General features: G+C 38.0%; 1 long non-coding RNA gene across 1 annotated transcript; it reads left to right on the forward strand.

Annotated features, from left to right (window-relative positions):
* Positions 1–1,882: 1,882 nt before the first annotated feature.
* LOC122162807 lies at positions 1,883–12,564 on the forward strand. The gene is made up of 2 exons (XR_006169705.1): positions 1,883–1,963; positions 11,416–12,564. It is a non-coding gene; the product is annotated as an uncharacterized LOC122162807 (long non-coding RNA).
* Positions 12,565–12,887: the final 323 nt, after the last annotated feature.

Genomic DNA, 12,887 nt, shown 5'->3' on the forward strand with positions numbered 1-12,887 from the left:
AACGCCAGTTGGAACTCATTCCAACTGAGGAATGGGTTTCAACAATAGAAAGTATTTGATTATTATATCCATGATTTGATTACAGTAACTGTATATCAGAGAAAGATGCCACCACTTCAACTCCGAAATGGGGAATCTCAAAATCCAGCTCTGGGGTTTTAGCAGAGCATTCCTTAATAAAGTGCCCTGCCCAAATAATGAACCTCAGCAAAAGAATGTCTTAAATGCTAGCTTAATGGTGAGATTGTTACAGAAGTAAGAGGCCAGCAACCCACTGTCCCCTTCCTCCTAAAGGTCTCTAGGTTTGAACAAAGTCAATGGATGACGCTAATGCCAGGAAGAAGTCCTGGGCAATATGGGAGAATACAACATATCCACAATTGCAGTTGGTTTTGTGCTTATATGAGCTGATATGGAGTTTCAGAAGTAAAATTCACACCTTCACCTCTGAAATAGATAGTAAGATTCATATTATATATAGAAACTATATTCATTTGCTCTTGAAAACATTGATGTGTCTCTAACTTAAGTCAACTGTTACAGTGATATATTATCATGCCAGTTTAAGGTGCTTTTTTTTTTTCTTCACTTAAATTTTCTATTGCTCGTGAAGACAGTGCTTAAAATATTTTAAGTGCTTAATTACCTGCTAACTTCTTGGCAGTGAAAAAAAGAAGTATTTCTAAAGTACCAGTATGAAGTTAATGAGCCTTTCATAAGAAGAGATGAAATGACTTAGTATAAAACAGAAAGAAAATGTGTAAAATTCACAGTATAGAAAAATAACATTTCTTTTTAATGTAAAGTAACTAATTGAGGAGATTAGGAAGCAGTAATTATTTAAACCCCTATAAAAATCTGTTAGTCCTTCCAGGCTATAGGAAAAACTTCTGTACTGGAGCTACACAGAAAACATAAGCCTCCAGTAATGACTTCCATGAATTCTAGCACGCTCCACTTAACTTCAGGAACTGTAAATAACATCTTTCTGACAGCTAAATCAATGCAACCTAAAATTTGAAAGTGTATTGACCCTCAAAGAAGCATCTGAGCTCTAACCTCTTTTTCACCATACATCTGTGCACTTGAGGGAATTCAAGAAAGACATTTTTTCTTGGAAAGGAAATGCAGTAAGGAAGGTGCTTCTATAACGTGAGTGTAGCCCATGTTATGTAACATTAGATGACATCATTCCTCGTATCCATCAAGTCAGTTTGACACAATGCATCATGGTGATACACTTCGTTGCCCATTTAGACAGGCTGCCTGGGAAGAGAGCTTTTGTATTTTTACTGCAAAGCTATGAAAACTGTGTTTAAAATCCAACACAATGGGCGAGGCTTTCAGAAATTCTCAGCCTTGCTCTAATCCTTCCCTTTTCAAAACAAGTGATAAGATTTCCGGTGCAAGCTGTGGAAATGTAAAAATACCAAAGCTGTGTCCTCAGCTCTGCTAGTGTCGGTTGCCATTTCTTTACTGATGTTACCATCACTGCTGCGTCATCATTCCTTTCTACACGTGCTTTGTTATCATGGCAGCTGAAACCACACACGGTTGTGAATATATCTCTCTCTTGGAAGTGAGCAATGAAAGAAATAACTCCATTGTGCATGATAACATCCTCCTGCTCCTGTAGCCAGTAAATGGTAGAGCCAGAAATTGCTCACGGGCTTCCTGAGCACCACCCTTCTTAGTCACAAGAGGATTCATCCTTTACATTGCCTTTTGTTGAAGGAAGACATTCACATTTCTTAGATACTAGCTTATTTTGTCTCCTTTTTGCCCTCAAGTTAGTAACAGTTTGCAGTTCTGATAAGAGACAGGAAATGGAAATAATAACATTGTTCTTTCTCATTCCTAAAATTAAAGACCAGCTCTGTGTAAGCCCTTCTAGAAATGAACAGAGGCAGAGCAGCTCACTCTCCACAAATCACCTGCTCTCCAGCTTAAGGCAATATTTACGGTAAGATTTTCTAAATGCTATGTCTGCAAAACCAGGCGATGGATTAGAAAAATAACTTATTTTCCCTTCCTATCTGTCATGTTTTCACTTATTTTCCCTTCCTATCTGTCATGTTTTCCCTTTATCTTGCACGTTTTTATATCTTTTTTTTTTTTTTTAAGAGTCTATTTTTTTTTTCTACTAGTTCAAAGAGTAGTATGTCCTAGTTATGCATCAGAATCTCAGAATACTGGATTTCAGTTGGGACAATGCTAGCAAGGGAAGAACTAAGTCACCTTCCTCAGGCTCTCCATCTGTCTGTCACCCTCTCAGGCTCTGCAGTTCCAGGGCCATTAGGTGCTCTCATTTTCTGGCTTAGTTCTAATGGAGTATGTTTACTGTTCACTGCGATCAGGAAACAAGTTGAACCAAATGGCATCCCATAAAATGGAAATAAAGGTTTTTCTTTAAATGTCACTTTTCACTCCCTTGAGAAGGTCACTGCATTACCAGACATAATCTCTTGCCAGATGCTTGGAAGTCATTTACAGAAACACAGCTTTCAGGGTCACTGCTTGCCAAAGTCATCAGAACTTCCATGTTGTCCAAGGGAGACCTAATTATTATCTTTCTCTGACTCATCAGTGGGTCTCTGAAAGCCTCGGGTTGTTCAGAAACGCCCTAACATTTTGGGCTAAACTAGTTCTTCTCCACAGTTTGCTGTTAGAAATAGCAAAGATGTCACTTGTCTTAAAATATATGGTCTGCTGTTCCATTCCTAAAGGTGCTGTTATGCTAACAATAAATCTGCAAGAGACTGCAGGCAGAGCGTGGGATGTGATGTATTCAATATTCATCATGCTGTGACCCAAAGGAGCGTCAGGACACTTTACATCAGGAAATTTCTCTCTCTCTAATTTAGCAGTTTCAAAATGATGGGCCAAAACACAGCCCAGGAGGTTGCAGTTGCATCTTCAATTGAATTTTGTCTAAGAAGCCAACAGACTGTAAAAACATAATTACTCCTTCATTTCCAAAATAAAAGTTCAGAATAACTGGTGGGCTTTTCATACTTACATTGTCCACAGCTATTTTTAAGTGCCTGACACTTTCTGTTTTCTTCATCTTTAACCTTGGAAAATCTACTTGCTTCCATGATGGAGTCAAGATGACTAGCAGACCAAGGGACGATTGCAAAGCACTCCAGCTGACGTGTGTGCTTTTCAAACACAGAAGCCACAAGAAATCAGAGAAAAGAGGAACCACAGCAGCTCTTGGGAATGGGAAATGCAAGCAAATTTTGTAAAAGCAGTCCAGGAAGAAGAGAGAAACTGCAGAAATAATTATAAGATAGCTCTCCTCCTCTTCCTGAACAGTTAAGAGCCACAGAGAAGTGCAGGAAGGAAGCAGGGAAGCTGAGATAGTTGCAGTGAAATTGGTGCCAAAGTGGGACTGTACATGTGGTGCTGTGAAGAAAGCTACTATCAGACTTGTTTATTTGCCCAGTATCATGTATTCAGATCATCCTGGGAAAACCAAATAGCACCTGTTTCTATTCAATTATTTTCTTTCTTGAAAGCTTAGGCCACTCTTCTGTTCAGATCAACCTCTCAAAATTCTGTCTACATCTTTAATACATAAAGTGAGCGCTCTTGCTTAGCACGTTAGTATCAAGCAATGTTTAAATTTCAGCAACGGTGTATGGAGATGGCTGTCATACGTCCATTCAGCAAACACACAGAATTAAAAGCAATGATCTCTGTGTTTATCTTCTGCACCCTTCTTGCTTCTGGTCCTTCACTTAGATCAGATTATCTCATTTAAATTGCAATGGGTTGTGAAAAAAGTGTAACCTGTTCCCTCACTGTGTCACTGGGCATGCATACATTGTTTTATTTTATCCCTTAAGACACTTGCAAGAAAACCCCAAGATCCTTGTTGAGTCAAATAATAAAGCACTGCTGCAAAACGAAAGTTGGAAGGAATATTACTCTTTCTACAAGCTTTCCAAAGATTTGAGAAATATAAGAGTAATTTGATTTCTGAGTAGCTGAACTGCCATTTTGGGGGCTAATAATATCTAGCTTTACTGTGCAGCGAATGTAATCCTTAGACTTAAAATTCATTTATGGGTCAATTTCATTTTCATTCTACACGTCTGGTATAACTGAGGTAGAGATAAGAAAGAAATGGCTGACCAATGTCATCTAACAACCTGAATTACCTTTCAAGCCCCAGCCCACAAGACTGCTCTCTAGCACTGTGACAAGTTTCAGACTCTCACACTCAGTTCTCTCACTACTGCACTGATGTGAGCCATCCATATAATAAATCAAAGAAGTTTTACCCATAACTGCAACTTTGACTATTACCATCAAGCATATTTCAGAGTGCTGCCTAGTAAAAATCAGCATAAGCCCAGATTAGTAATTTACACTCAGGTACAACTTATCTACCTGAAGTCAGTAGGCACTTTGCAATTCCTTCAGTTGACAGCTAAATCAGGACACAGGTGCCACCATGATCTGCTCCTGGTGCTTAGGAATATAGATCATTTACATTTTTAGCTATTAAGTCTTCAAAAACCTGAACACATTAACGTAAATGAGAGCTCCTAATATCTTCTAGCTCCGTTGGCCCAGGATACTGGTCTCATTAAAAGATGATCCTCTAGCAAGAGAGATGAAGATGACAAAAAGTTTGAAAAATGAAAGCTTTGTGAAAAAAAAAAAAAAAAAAAAAAGCAAAGGGAAAGGTTATATTTGGAAATATAAAACAAGAATATTGAATATCTTGTTCATCACTAAGGTATATTGTGCCTCATCACTGTTTTAAATTTCTGGATCGCCATCTCTTTCACCACTGGTAAAAGCAATCAAGGAATCACAGGGGTGTCCTACACTCTAAAAAAATCACTGTAAGACCTTTAATTAGATGAGAAAAGAAGGAAGCAATCTGTAAGAAGCAGCCAGTAGGGCAGGTAAGCTCTGTGGCAGTGCAGTGAGCTCCCAGTGTAGTTACAATTGCAGGCAATTAAAGGGAAGATTGGGCTCATAAACATGCCGCTATGTTTTCTTCACCATATCTGGGATTAAATGAGTGACTGCTTATTTGAAATCTGCAAATTGTGTATTACGATTAAAATGTTGGCTGTTTGTTACTGGAACAGGCACTTAGTACTGATTTGACAGAATATCAGGCCCTGAGATTTACGTTTTCACCTGGAATCTATTAATAGACAAAATACTGTGCAGTTTAATTTGAATAGTATTTTAAAATACCACTGCAGTCTGCAGTCTGCTTCAGTAGCTTCTTTATTATAAACAGCTGCTGACTCATGCAGTACATAATTAATTTAAGTATCATTTGAGGTTACTTTAACACAATTTCTTCCTAAGTACACGAGTAACATACCAGCTATTTAGAGTTCAATACATTAATTATAGGCAAAAGTCAGTTGTCATGGTTTTTATCACAGACAGTGTGAAAGGTCAGTTCATCCCCAAATTCATTATAACCTCAAAGTTACCAGTTGGACCCTGGTCTCAAATGGGTCTGTAATGAATCATAAGCATTAATTCCACTTATAGGATTTTAAGAAACAGAATTTTCCAGTTACATGTTTCAAATTAGAAGAAAGGTTCAGAAAAACACAAATGAACTCAGAATAAAGAACCTTTGTGGTGAGCAATGGTCATCCAAGAAGAAAAGAACGTTTTGCCTTGCCATACATCAGCAGCAAGTTAGTCACTTAGTTAAGTACAAGATATATTTAAGGAGGAGAATGGGGAAAAGCAGTTCTGCCTCCTCCAACCATACTTTCTTCTCTGAATACCACCTGAGGATAGAGATGATGACCTGGATTTTAGATCACTGACCACAAGGGTTGTGCAAGGGTCTATCACCATGCCAACTGGAGACAAAGAAGGAAGAAATGTCTGCATTTGCTGTAAGCAAGAAGCAAGATTTCCCTTCATTTCTGGCATTTATGTTTTGACAGTCCTTGTGATTCTCACCAGTTTGGGAATTCATCATTCATAAATGAATTTAAATTCATCATTCATAAATGAATTTAAGACACTTTATGAGTGCAGATGAGACATAAAGGTGTATTTTTTTTTTAAGTGTAGACACCAAACTTCCATACACCTCACAATGGTCTTCTGTTCTTTAAATTTGCTGGTTTGGGACCTGATTGTGCTGAGGCTAGGAAATGCCTTTCACATGCACGTTGTTAGCGAAGCGACAATTGCAATTTTTCCTCACTTTAAAAGCTATCACCTGAAGTACACTTTTCTTATGATCTTGAAACATGCTTTCCTGGTTCAAAGGCAGCAACTCGTGTTGCTTAAAATTAAAGGATGTCCTAATGAAAAGCTCCTTAATCACTTGTTCATGCGAATAAGTACTGTTAGTTTTGGTAATTGCTTTGCCTTTCTAGAAGAATTATGATACTGATACAGATTTATCAATCACAAACACAAACAGTAGAACATTTTACCTGTGCTGCAGCTCATGAATGGCAGCAGAATTATTAGTTTCCATAGCAACACCATCTCCACTTTCCAAGGTCAAAAATTCCTCCCATCCAATCAGTGGAAAGTAAAGTGTGTCTTCCTGTGACTACCTTGATATTCTGTAAAAACAGGAAGAGATATTGAGTAATTGAAGTATAGATTCAAAACAAATGCCCCAATTTTCTCTATGTAAAATGATGTTCTACTGCATCATTGAAGACTCAGAAACTAAGATGCAATAAATGATCTAATCAGGATCATCCCAACGTGAAAGTAATCCCAAAATGACACAAAGCTGGAAAGGAGGTTGATGATAATCATATGTAATATCAGAGACTCATTCATCCTCTCCATGTGGCAAAGGGGTGACCTTCTAAAAGCAAGAAAGCAAAATCTGTCCGTGGTCCATTCACCAAGCACAGCTGGGTTAGGAGGAATGGTGTTAACAGGTAAATGGCAGAATGGTAGCTGTGGTATGAAAGGAAAAAGCAATATAATGTTTTACATGCACTACATAAAAACAACAACAAAAAAATCAAATAAAAAAAACATACAACACTTTTTTGTCATAAAGTTTATTCTGCAGAAATGAAACGTGTACCCACAAGGATTTACATAACAATTTGCTTTAATTTCCTTTGACATTTCAGTCAACGTATGATGAATTAAACCAAGAAAAAAACACATGTTTGGCCTTTACTCCCAAAGGGTAAGGTTGTAATTTACTGTTGGGAATCAGTTCATAAAACAGCTGAAACCAGAAGTCACTTAATAAAATGGGTTTACAAAATCATAAAATCATTCTAAACCTTTTAAGTGCTAAAAAATTTCCACTGAGAAATTATCTTTATGAGTCATGCTCATGGAACCATATCCTCTTTCCTCTTGTCTCATTTTTTATACCAGTATGAAAAAAAATAAAATCATGCAGGGTTGCCTTGGAACTTCTGGCTGATGCGAATGAGAAAGATGTTTCTTAGATAATGAAGAAATTCAGCTCTTGTGGAAATCATCCCACTTTTATAAGGAATCTCATTCCGTTCACAGGTTTTTATAAGCTTCACCTAAAAGTCGTAGGTGGTCTCAAAGGAGGCACGGATCAACCTGGTGCACTGTTACCAGTTTCCATTTCAGATGGGGAATGATCAAACCTTGACAAGCTTCTAAGTTATTTGGGGAAAAAAAAAAAAAAAAGATGAAAAAAGCTGTTTCTTTTTAATCTTTCTTTTAATCTTTTGTAAGGTCCTACTTCACACACACCTGGGGTCTACAGAAGCACTTTAGTGTCATTTAAAAGTGTAAATGGCTTGAACTCTTTAAAAAAAAAATAAAATGAAATCCAAGTTTGGATAATTCTACTGAAGTAGAAATGGAGCTGGATGGTACCTATATGTATCAGATAATCCTGCCCCAAGTAACATTAATTGTACCTAAAAAGTCCTCAGCAAATATTTACTACCTTTTAAGACTTAGAGTGATGCAAAGCTTTCCATAATTTCCTTAGAAAACCCTGATAATATTCTGAGTTCAGACATCATTCCTAATTTTAGTTTGAAGTGCCTTTATTTATCTACTCTCAGTAGACATGGATTCCTCTGCATACCTTTGCATGTTTGAAAAGTACGATTCTATCTTGGATGAGAGGATTCCCAATCTGTATACCGTCCATCCTAGTTACAGCACTGCTTTTCATCCTTGTCTCTGCTGGAGCCCTCTGGCACTGCAAGTCCTTTTCTTCCAGCACACTGCCCAGAGCTGTGCTCAGCCCTCAGGCTGAGATGGTGCCAATCTGCTGTTTGCTATTCCCACAGTCCCAAATGAGGATCGCTAGCATTCTATGCTTGCATTCAGTTCAAGCTCCACTCTAACCCCTTCTTTAAACCTCTTGCCTATGCTGAAGGTGCGTATTGATTACTTCTACCTAAGTGTGAAACCTTGTACTTTTCCTTATTGAATTGCATCATATTTTTTTTTTTTCATATGCTTTCTTCTGTTTGTCAATATTTATCTCGAAATTGGTGTACACATCACTGATATTTAAGGCTAGAAAAAAAATCTTATCTTTTTTTCCCTTGTCCTTCCTAAACAGAATGTACTCCTTCCGATCAATACTGCAGACATGGCAATTTAGTTATCTGTTTTTGTCTGCCAGTTATGGGAGAGTTTTTTAACAGGATTTCATGTTAATTCTTCCCATGTAAGTCTTAAGTCCCCACCTTCCCCAGCCTCCCAGTTTTATCTAGAGGTACAGGAAGGGTCTGCTGTCTGTCAGAAGACAGCCCAAGCAATGGTACCGAAGGTACTAATTACGCTCAAAAGAAAAAAGACTTAAACTCTTCAACGTCACACATGCTTTCTGAATATCCTGAACCACAAGGAAATCACCAGTGGAACCCAACTGATTGATCACAGGTGTCCTCTTCCAAGACACCTGACCCTTCTTACAAGAACGGTTCCTTCCAAAAAGCTCCTTGTTTGCTCTTGTCCTCTCTCTGAATTATACATAAGTTTTTTGAAGCCAAGAAGCAAATACCTCCTGCTGACAGTATCCAGAATATATTTCCAAAAATCTTTGTATTCATATAAGCTATTGATTAACCCCCAGAATTGCAATTTCCCTTCTACTAAGGTCACAAATTTCGGGCATTATTGCAGATATATAAATATATATGTATGTATGTATATATTTACATTTCCTTTAAGTAACTCAACTATTTTACTTATTTCACTCTGACAAACACAAGGACCTAACTGGCAAGTAGGCACTTAATAATTTTTACAACGCCTTTCCAACAGCAGCTTCCATGGGATTATTTACCGTCAAACTAAATCAAGAATAAATGAAAAAACTGAAATATTTATGACATAAGAAAAATCTGGTTCAGACTAGAAACCCCAGACTGGCATTAAATCAAGAAATGTAACAAGATAAATTGTGCCATCATAGTCTTTGTTTGCTGGATGTAACACTATCACTTATTATAATTGTTATGCCACAGCTTGAACCATCGGTCTAGATAGATAGATGGAACACAAAGTATGTTAAATATTATCATAGGGGAAATATTACATTCCCCCCTAAAAATATTGATTGCACATCCGCTTGTCAACAGTGTGTAATTTACACAAAAATGTTTGTTACAGCATCATTTGTTGTTTTTCCATTAGGGAAAACAAGTTGGTAAGAAAGGAATCAAGTCTCAGATGTATTTTGGCTGTGAAGTCTTCCTCTTATTTGCAAGGGAAAGAAACATATATATTCCTGAGACATCCACATGTGAAGTGTGGGACACACAGATGCATGTTTGAGATGAACAGATGGAAACAAAGTGGCTGCAATGAGTTTCAGGGAAAACCGCTGGTTGGCTGCCACACTGCCTGGTGGGGTCGTGCAGCAGCCACTTCCCATTGCAAATGCCACAGCTGATGTTATTGGAAAGAAATGGCACAAAAATACTGCATACAGCAAACATTCCTTTGAGGATATCTGGAACATTGACAACTGCAGTCAAAACATGGGAGATGAGTACATGCATTGACTTGGTGACACTGCACTTAGCACACAGAGTGAAAGCTTTTATAGCACGTGTCCTAAGCTTGCAATTTTATTGCTTTTTTTCCTTGAAAATGTGATCTAGAAGGGTTAAGGTAAAAATTCATTTATTAATAAAGTTGTCTGACATATTTAACACATTAACATAAGTGTCAACATGCTGTCCATTCTTTCAGTGTTGAAGTCAAGGTTTAAAGTATTGCCTTGGCATTAGATTTTGAGATCTAGACTTCTACTGCTTATTTTTGAGTAACAAAACATTCAGCAGATCAAGTCCGTGATGAAGAGGAAAACACACTTCTGGCATCACTGGAGTTTTCATGCAAGCATGCAACATTTCATATTTCTGCCACAACTGTCTGCTGCTTTTGTAAAAGCAAAAAGGAGTCAGTTCAGGTGGCAAACTGACATCTTTCTGAGGTTGTCAGGCAGTGGGAAAGATGAGATTTTGCTCTTAGCTAAATTCAAACAAATTGACATTTTTACCTGTGGCAAAATGTAGCTATGTTTGCAGGAGGAGTAACTTCTTGACCTGGTGAAAGCAGCAGTGTTTAACAACAGGGAGTTGGGGCCAAATTTCACAGTGGTGCTGGCAGAAAAGCTTTGCTCCAGGACTGGTGTGTTGGTGTAAATACCCATAGAAACATGTATGCAAATATACACGCAGGAGGAAAGGTACCAAAATGTGCAGATAAAAGGCTATTTCACAGAGTGCATGCATACTTTTTATTCTGCAGCTCCAGCTTTCCCTCCTACCAGCTTCAACACATCTATATTATCTTTGAATTTGGTCTTACAAACTTTTGTACTCTTCATCTGCCAGGAAATAAGATGAGTCTGTCCCAGCTAGGCTTGCATTCTTGGCACACTGTAGCTCCTGATCTCTATATTGTCTCCAGAGCACCTGATTTGAAGTCATCTAATGTGAATTTTCTCATGAATGCCAATGATATACAGCTACATTTTCTTTTCAAACTTTTTATCCCTGAGGCACTTTCTGCACTCAAACTATTTTCCAGATATCCATAACAGACTGAATAGCAAATACTTGTAACTACCAGAGCAGAAGAGACCAGTTTTACAGGTTCCAGCAAGATTTACCTGTGCTGTTGTAGCGCTTACTACTTATTTAAAATTACTGAACTGTATTTGAAAGGAGAAAAGTACCCTACTGTATTTAACTGAGGTGTTTGATACTATGACTTCCATGTTCCTTTTCTCATAAAAGGACAGGAATTGTCATTTGTTCTTCACTTCTCACTGCTATTGCTTACTTTTCCTAGGGAAACAGAAAACACTGAAGCTTATTTTTAATTCAAATTCAGTACATAAAACCTTTGGGGGCTTCAAATCTTGGATCTTCAAAACATTTTCCTAAATCGTAACAGCTCATTGTATTTCAGGTGACACTGAGATCAATATACCATGTGATGGTATGGAGGTTTTGGTTCCTCATCTCTGCATTAAGGCATCCATCGCAAGAGGAGCAATGGACTGGACTATACACTGGTACCTGTGATAGCTCATCTCAGCTCCCCACATAGATTCAATGGTATTAAAAGAAGCAGATATGATGCCACAACTGGCTTACTGAATAAAGGCATGCTGGTAGTCCTGTGAAGTGTACAGGCAAAAAGGCTTGGGCTGAGCAAGCTGCCAAAATGGATCCACCAGCCCTCCATCAGATGAACCTATTCATCATCCCACAATGAAGGATCCTTCAGAGAATTCACCCCTTCTTCTAACACATGAATACAAGATGCAGCAGGATTTCTTCAACAATTATAAAGCTTTGCATCATGTCTTTGACTACTGTCCAGTGAGGACTGCAGTGGAATCATAAACAACCTGGATGTGCTTGAAACACACACTCCTTTCCCAGAAATGCACTGCTTAGTGACCATGTGCTCTGTGCCACGAGCATCACTGAGGCAATGCCCTGGGAAGATGTCAGTGAGTCCACTTTCACTGGAAGACTGGGTGTATGTGCACTGATGTAATGCAATAGCACAACCATTTGCAAGGACATCCACAACTGCAAGTAACTGTGCCTCTGTAGGAAACAGGCAATGCAGGAATTTCTTGTATTTAACCCAAACATAAAGACTGAAAGATACAAAAAACCTAGTGTGTGGCTGACAAATTGGCATAAAAACGTCTTTCAACAGTAAACTGCTTAAGTGATAAGGAATGTAACCGTTGTAATACAACTACAGCCCTTGTGCTTAGCCAAGTCTTAAGAAAGCACACTAAAGGTGCAGCTATCTCATGTGAGCCATGTTGCTTGAAGCTTATTTACTAGTACTTTGATTTTTTTTTCTTTCAGTTTATACACTGTATGCAATACCAGTAATCATTTTGAAAGCAATGTCTATTGGGCACTATAAAATTTTGCTGCACATTCTCACATTTCAGCATTGCTGGTCATGTTTCCTTGTAACTTACAAGATGTAGATGTATTAGGTTTCTATATATGCACGTGTCCATATGTATATATGTACATGAGTCTGTGTATATATACACAGCACAAATAAAGGTATAATTCCATTCAATCAACTCTACTGTAGTCAGTTTTTTGACATATGAGATTACAGTGCTATTTGTATTCTCTGCAGTGATACGTATGATAAATAAAGACAGAAATATCTCATTGTGGTGTCGTGGGATTAAACCAGCACAGAAATTGGTTTCACTTGAAGAGTGGTGAAGGCTTTTCTATTCATTACCAGCTCTGTCTCCTGTACTGGTCTCTTACTTTGAGACATATTAGTCAGCGTGGGTAATGCAGGCAATATACCTCCCTTCAGGGTATATCTTCACACCTGCAGCCTTTCAAGAACGATGCTGGGCTGTGCCAAGTGCTGGCCTCAGTCCA

The sequence above is a fragment of the Centrocercus urophasianus genome, unplaced genomic scaffold (genome assembly GCF_019232065.1).
Source record: "Centrocercus urophasianus isolate 14NV4802_14NV808 unplaced genomic scaffold, USGS_Curo_1.0 seq_22, whole genome shotgun sequence".
NCBI lineage: Eukaryota > Metazoa > Chordata > Aves > Galliformes > Phasianidae > Centrocercus > Centrocercus urophasianus.